This window comes from Cebus imitator, unplaced genomic scaffold, assembly GCF_001604975.1.
Source record: "Cebus imitator isolate Cc_AM_T3 unplaced genomic scaffold, Cebus_imitator-1.0 Scaffold61, whole genome shotgun sequence".
In the NCBI taxonomy this organism is placed as follows: domain Eukaryota; kingdom Metazoa; phylum Chordata; class Mammalia; order Primates; family Cebidae; genus Cebus; species Cebus imitator.
The window spans coordinates 8,227,560-8,234,434 of record NW_016107376.1 but is presented as its reverse complement, the minus strand read 5'-3'; positions in this window follow the sequence as shown (position 1 = coordinate 8,234,434).

The following is a 6,875-nucleotide window of genomic DNA, read 5'->3' as shown; positions in this document are numbered from 1 at the left end:
GGAGGTGGGGGAGGGAGGGCTCCCTTTCGGGTCCCACCAGACTGGCCGTGCAGCTGGTGCGTTCCGTGGCCGGAGAACCCGAGCCCGGATCTTGTCCCGTTTCCATTTTCTTTCATAGTAAGGTCCAGAGGGAAAACCTTGTCAATTAAAAATCTCACACCCTGTTGCCCCTGGGCCGCAGGCTCCGGGTTGGGTGTGTGTGGCTGGGCACCGGCTTGCTGAGGAGCTCGGCTTCGCAGCCGAGAGGGCGGCGGCGGGGCGGGGACGGCAGCGCGCTGAAGCAACCCCTCGCCCTGGCCAGGTAAGCTGGAGGTCCCGGGCTGCCTGACTCACCGGCGGTGGCAACCTGGGGCCTCCCGCGGCGCTGCAGGGACCTGGATGCGTGGGGGGCGGCTGGAGGTTGCGACCCCAGTGCCCCGGAGCACTGCCCTTTGGACTCGGCTGGGCTGCGGGGAGGCTGTTGCTGGGATCTGGGTTTCAGCCCAGCGGCCCCATTCCTCTCCTACCGGCCACTTCCTTCTCCCACGACGAGTGGGTGGGTGCAGCGGGTACTAGGCGGCGGCTCTCGCATCTCCGGGTTGGGTCGGGGTGGGGTCTCGCAGCCAATGGCCACCAGGCGCCGGCTAGAGACGCTGTCTGAGGGTGGAGTGGCGCTGGTGTGTTCCCTGGTGCATTCCCCCGTCCTCGCTTGGCGCTGGCATCAAGTCCTAGTGCCGGGCGGCAACTGGGTTTGTGTTGTCTATGGGTTGGCTGCCCCTGGGGAACTCGAGTTGGGATCTTCACCCCCTTCCCTTTCACTTTATAATAAGGCCCAGAGAGAAACACTTCTCAATTAAAGACCCCACATCCCATTGCCCCTGGACGGCAGGCGCCAGGTTGGGGGCACAGCAGGGACCTGTCCCTGGGCGGGGCCCCTTCCCCAAGGCAGGCACTGTCTGGAAAGGCTGTTGGAGGTAGATCTGTCTATAGATGGTGAAGGAGAACATTGAAGACAGTTCCCCCCATTTTTGGCTGTGCTGAGCCCATCTGGAGTCAGTGGAGCTTATAGGTTCATGTCAGTGATGAACTTGGGTGGAGATAGTGACACAGCTTGTTCTCTCCTCCGAGGCTCTTAGTGCATCCAGGATCCTGAGCTGCCAGGGCCTGGCCACTCCTGCCCCGAGCCCTGCTTTGGTGGAGCTGGTCACTGCTACGTGTCCCGGGCTGCCGACCTGCCTGTTCTCTGCAGTGTGCAGGTATGCATGTGTGCGCATATGTACACGTACCTCACACATACCATGCCCATCTCACACCACACACATACACGATACACCCCATACACAACACACATATACCCACCTCACACACCACACACTACATATATACCACACCCACCTCACACACCCCACACCTAAAACATATCTATCCACCTCACACACTGCATATACACCACATCCGCCTCACACACCCCATACACTTAACCCATATGCAGCACACACACACCACACACATACCATGCTCACCTCACAGACATCACACCCATACCCCATACACACCATACAAAACACACATATATCCACCTCACACACCATACACTACATTATACACCAGGCCCACCTTACACACCTCACACATTGAATTTGTACGGATACATACTATAATCACCTCATACACACCATATCCATATCACACCCACCTGACACACCAGGAACATATCATATCCACCTCACACACACCACACACATACCCCATACACACCACACACAACATACATATCATACACACCTCATACACCACATAACACTTTAAACCATGCCCACCTCACACACCCCACACATTTAACCCATATACACCACACACGTCATTCCCACCTCACACCCATACCCCATACACGTCATATCCACTTCACACACACCCCATACATGCCACACACAACACACACACCTCACACAGGACATCTATGTCATGCCCACCTCACACACACCACACACTTAACCATATACAACACACACCACACACATCATATCCACACCACACACACCACCCGTGTATTACACCCACCTCATACTCACATCCCATACACAGCACATGCATATCATACCCACCTCACACACACCATACACATAACATAACCACTTCACACCACACACCACATATATACCATGCCCACCTCACACACACCACACATTTAACCCATATACACCACACACACATCATTCCTACCTCACACACACATCCCATACACACCACACACAACACACATCCCCACCTCACACACCACATATATACCATGCCCACCTCACATACACCACACACTTACCCATATATAGCACACACACCACACATACACATCATACCCACCTCACACACACCACACACTTAACCCATATAGGCTACACACACACTACACCGATGTCATACCCACCTCACATCCACTACACACATATCGCACCCACCTCTCACACACCACAGACAACCCATATACACTACATACACACCACACACATACTGTACCTCACACACACCACACACACCCCATATACACCACACAGACACCACACATATATACCCATCTCACACAACACACACCATATATATGCCATGCCCACCTCACACATACCACACACTTAACCCATATATACCACATGCATCATACCCACCTCTCACACACCACACACGTATCTTAACCACCTCACACACGTACCCCATACACACCACATGCATATTATAACCACTTCACACACACCACATATATACCATGCCCACCTTATACACACCATGCACTTAACCCATATACACCATAGACACCACACACATATACCCACCTCACACACACCACACACTTTACACCACACATACACCATGCCCACCTCACACACTGCACACATTGAACCCGTATATACCACACCCACCACACATGTACCCCATACACACCACATGCATATAACCCTCACACACACTACATATATACCATGCCCACCTCACACACTTAACCCATATACACCACATACACCACACACATATTAAACCCACTTCACAGACAGCACACACTCCCCTTATACACCACACACATATCATGTCCACCTCACAAACATTACACACATATTTCATACACATGCACTCTTCACACATGCCACATACCATACTCACCACATACCATGTATACACCATATATATTTCATATACACATGCACATACATGCCACATAGACACTTCATAAATATCACATACTCGGCACACCACACTCCACATACATATCACATCACCTGTACAACACACCACATTCCACACAACTTATTCACACTACACAGATACCACACACACCACACAATATCATGCATACATACACCATACACACCTCATGTATACCACACACACCCCATGCACACCACATATACTGCACACACCTCATACAACCACAGTTACATACACCCCATACATACCACACACCACAAACACTACACCATGCACATAAAACATACATACACACTCAACCCTTCCACACCACATCATACTCCACACACTATCACATTCACGTCACACACCACATACCACACACCATACATAGTACACTCCACACACTCAACACACCCTCCAGGACGCCCCTCCACCATACACACACACACAGCACACACTCCCTACTCACCACACCACACACACTGTATCTCACGCATATACCACACACCCCCACCACACACATTAGCATGCAGACTACTCATTTTGCATTCAAAGTACTCAATGAAACTGAACGACTTAGTTTTTCCCAAATTAATACTGCCTGTCTGTGCGCCCCGGCTGTGCTGGCTGGCACATCCCCTGGTCCTGCCCTCCCTTCGGTCAGCACCCCCTCCTGTGTTTTGGGTGCCTCTGGCTGTGCCCCATGGAGTGCTTATGTCTGGATCTCGTGTGAGGCTGGCCCCTCTGCACCAATGGCTGCTTTCCTGGAGGAAACTGGCCTGTTTGCCACCTCTCCTGATGCCCAGAGCAGCAGCTGGTGCAGGAGGTCCCACTTCCTTCCCTTGGTGTCTGCCCTTCCCCATGGGATGTTTTGTCTCAGTTCTGACATCTCCGCAGCTGGAAGAGAGACCCTCAAAGGTGTGCAGGTCGTTTTGATTATAATGCTGGTGAACAATCAATGCGTTTTGGTAAAACACTCAACCAGTACATACATCTTTAATAAAGTAAAATGTGCACAGCCCCTCTGCTCCCACCTCTCTCCCCTCCCCTTCCTTTCCCTCCCCAGAGGACATAGCTGACAAGCCACCGGGGGCTCCACCTTTCTGCGTGCCGTTGCTGTCCGTGTATGGGCTGGGGAGTGTGTGTGTATATTCCCTTGCCATCTCGACAGAGCTGGAACAGGGATCTACACACGTGCGCTCGCTATAGGTCACTTGCCATTTTCCGTCCAAAACAGGCCTTTAAGATCCCTCACTATAGTGCGTGTTGTTCTGCCTCTTTAAAAATGCCGTTGACTCCAGCACGCAAACTCTGCCATCATTTATTTAACCATTCTTTTATTTACGGGTACTTAGGTAGTTTCCAGTTTTTTAAAAGAATGCTGCAGTGAAAGTCTTCAGCTGTCATTTTTCCCATTGCTGTGGGAGAATGTGGTAGGAGGCACCATGGGGGTGAGTGACCCCATGTGTGACCAGGCTTTGTGAGGTTTTGACTCTGTCCTTCCCAATGTTCCTCCTACAGTGGTTGCCCACGGGCGATGATGGCTGCATGAGTGCCTGCCATGGCCCACTGGAAATGTGAGAGCGTGGGGAACGGCATGTCGGACCACAGGGTGAGGCCAGGCCCTGTCTCCCATAGCCAGGAGTGAGAACGTGGAGCTGCCCTAGGAGGGCTGTGTGCCCGAGGGCCAGGAGCTGGCTGCCCTATGGCCAGAGATCTCCATGTCCAAGGAGCAGGAGTGCCACTGCCACAGCCCCAATGGGGACTGCAGCTCCGACTACATGCATAACACCTCTGAGGAGGAGGAGGACTACGACAAGGGCCTGTCCAAGGAAGAGGGCATCACCTGCTGTATCCACTACTGCCCCGAGGATGACGGCTACCTGGAGAGCATGGACTACAACTGGGAGGAGTACCTGGCCCATGGTGTGCACCCTGTGGACACCAACGAGTGCCAGGAGGCGATGGAGGAGTGGGCAGAGGGCGGACTCGGTGGCCCTGCACCCTTATGGCCACCAGGCTGAGGGAGCCAGGATTACCCGGGCAGCCACCTGCCCATCCTGGAGGATGAGCTCTCTGTCCTGGAGACCCATGACTAGGAAGAAGATGGCTACTACTGTCACAGCAAAGAGGGCTACCAGGACTACTACACCATGGAGGCCAATGGGAACACCAGTGCCTCCCCCTACCACCAGAGGTGTGGTGATGGGGAATTGGAGGACCAGGAGGAGGACATCAACCAGATCATGACTCTGAGCATGACCAGCATCACTCGCGCTAGTGAGGCGAGCATGGGCCTGAGCCGGGACCTGGGGATTCTGCAGAGGTCTGCCTGCCCAGCAAGGCCAGCTGCAGCCCCAGCAGGCATGAAATGAGGCCCAAGTCACTGAACTTCCCTCTGGAGGCCAAGCACTGTGGAGACCCCCAGGGAGGCTTCAAGCCCAAGATCAGGATCCCAGAGGAGCAACCGAAGTGGCCCCACAAGCAGGTAGGACTCTGGATGTCTTAGGGAAGGTTGCAGAGGGACTCAAGAGCAAGAAATGTCTTGAGGGGTTGCGTGCCTTGCAGTTCTTTTTTGTTGTTGTTGTTTTTTGTTTGTTTGTTTTGTTTTGTTTTTGCCTTGCAGTTCTAATGGTGGCTGAGCTCTTTATTGATCCAGCTGCCAGGCATGTTGTGTGGCTCCTCCAGCCAGTCTAATGTTCACCCCTTAGACTCAGGAGTAAAGTCTTGTTGAGGGCCGATTGGCAACTAGTTTTTGGCAGAAGATGCCCCTCCTCCCACCTAGAAGTGGTTCAGTATCTCCCCCACTGCCTTGGGTCAGCTCATGGTGGGGCAGTGTCTGTGGGAGAGCCCTTCGATCCTCAGGGGTGTACTTGTTCCAGTGGGGCAGTGGCAAAGATGCAGTGGCTTGGTGGCTGGGGTGGGACCTGGAGTGTATTTCACAGTGAACAGGTCTCTGAAAGCCTGGGGCCCTTGGCCTGATAGGCAGTTAGCTGTGAATACCTATTTGGTAGGATCCTGCAGATCTTACCTTGCAGGATTGTTACATAGGTATACACATGCCATGGTGGCTTGCCGCCTCCATCCCCCTATCACCAACGTTAGGTATTTCTCCTAATGAGAATGATGGTTTCCAGCTTCATCCACATACCTGCAAAGAACATGAACTCATTCTCTTTTATGGCTGCTTAGTATTCCACAGTGTATATGTGCCACTTTTTCTTTATCCAGTCTATCTTTGATGGGCATTTGGGTTGGTTCCAAGTCTCTGCTATTGTAAACAGGGCCGCAATAAACATAGATGTGCATGTGTCTTTATAATAGGTCGATTTATAATTCTTTGGGTGTATACCTAGTGTTGGGATTGCTTGGTCAAATATACAAGAAAAAACCCCATCAAAAAGTGGACGAAATATATGAACAGACACTTTTCAAAAGAAGACATTTATGAGTCCAACAAACATGAAAAAATGCTCCTCAGCACTGGTCATTAGAGAAATGCAAATTAAAACCATATTGCATTACTGTATCATGCCAGTTAGAATGGCGTTCATTAAAAAAATCTAGAGACACCGGGCACGGTGGCTCAAGCCTGTAATCCCGGCACTTTGGGAGGCCGAGGCGGGTGGATCACAAGGTCAAGAGATCGAGACCATCCTGGTCAACATGGTGAAACCCCGTCTCTACTAAAAATACAGAACATTAGCTGGGCATGGTGG